General features: G+C 37.2%; 1 pseudogene; it reads left to right on the top strand.

Annotated features, from left to right (window-relative positions):
- The first annotated feature begins 428 nt into the window (after positions 1-428).
- On the top strand, positions 429-545 carry LOC145252932 (5S ribosomal RNA; annotated as a pseudogene).
- The last annotated feature ends 675 nt before the right edge of the window (positions 546-1220 follow it).

Genomic DNA, 1220 nt, shown 5'->3' with positions numbered 1-1220 from the left:
CAATTAAGCTACACAGAATATTCTGCGTTCCTTTTTCCGTAGAATTCGTCAGGTCTGTGCTATGCTTATATATATATGTGTGGGGGCTATAACCATTGACTTTTGATCTTTACCTTGAAAATTGTTTGAGACATGTCTAGGTAGGGGATGATTATCATGTCAGGTTTGGTCATGATCGCTTTAGTGGCTATGACCTTGATATTTGATATTAACCTTAGGAAATGGCGTTTTTTATCCCTAGGTGGGTGAACTATCATCGTGCCAGGTTTGGTCATGATCAGTCCAGTTATGTGGGCTGTAGAAGAGTTATACACACAGATATACACATGAACGCTACTATATATATATATATATATATATATATATATATATATATATATATGCCATATAAGAGTCTGTACAGCACAACCGCGTGTATATATATATACATGTACGGCATGATTACGTTGACACACCGGTTCTCGTCAGATCACCGAAGTTAAGCAACGTTGAGCCTGGTTAGTACCAGATTGATTACCATTTGGGAATTCTAGGCGCTGTATATGCTCTCCGCTTATCTCGGCATTTGTTTCAAGTTGTGCTGTACAGATACTTTACTTACCACTGGTATCTCACAATGTCGCCTCAGGAGAGGGGTGGTTGGAGGTTGCGCACCTCCTGCCACAAAAATTTCACGCGCAGGAACCCCTTCGCGGGTATCTATAGTCTATCAAAGATTGAAGTAGTCCTTTATATCTATAATATAAAGCTGAATGTGTGTGTGTGTATGTGTGTGTGTGTGTGTGTGTGGTCACGAATAGGCTCCTATATGGTTGACTATTTTAAAAAAAACTGATTACATATAATGATGGAAGATGAATCGAGACACAGGAATGAGTATGTTTGATCTGGCAGAACGGTGGTTCATTAAAATTGTGGGGTCTGCTTCGCGCCTGGTCCACAAAGTATAGAAATAAAAAATTAAAAAATTAAAAAAAAAATTACAAGTGTTTTTGATATAGATGTACATAAGAAAACTTTGGTAAGTATGTTTGAACTTAAATAGAGATGGTATAATAAAAATGTGGGGTCTGCGTTTGCGCCTAGCCTCCATAGAACGGAAATAGGCACAAACTTTAATTAAGACTTTTCATATCTATCTGCGTAAGTATACTTTGATAATTCTGTTTCAGTTTGAAGAAATATGTTATAATAAAATTATGGGGTGTTCGTTCGAACCT

This window comes from Euprymna scolopes, chromosome 29 (assembly GCF_053919585.1).
Source record: "Euprymna scolopes isolate OS-2025 chromosome 29, ASM5391958v1, whole genome shotgun sequence".
NCBI lineage: Eukaryota > Metazoa > Mollusca > Cephalopoda > Sepiida > Sepiolidae > Euprymna > Euprymna scolopes.
This window is presented reverse-complemented; position numbering and strand designations above follow the sequence as displayed.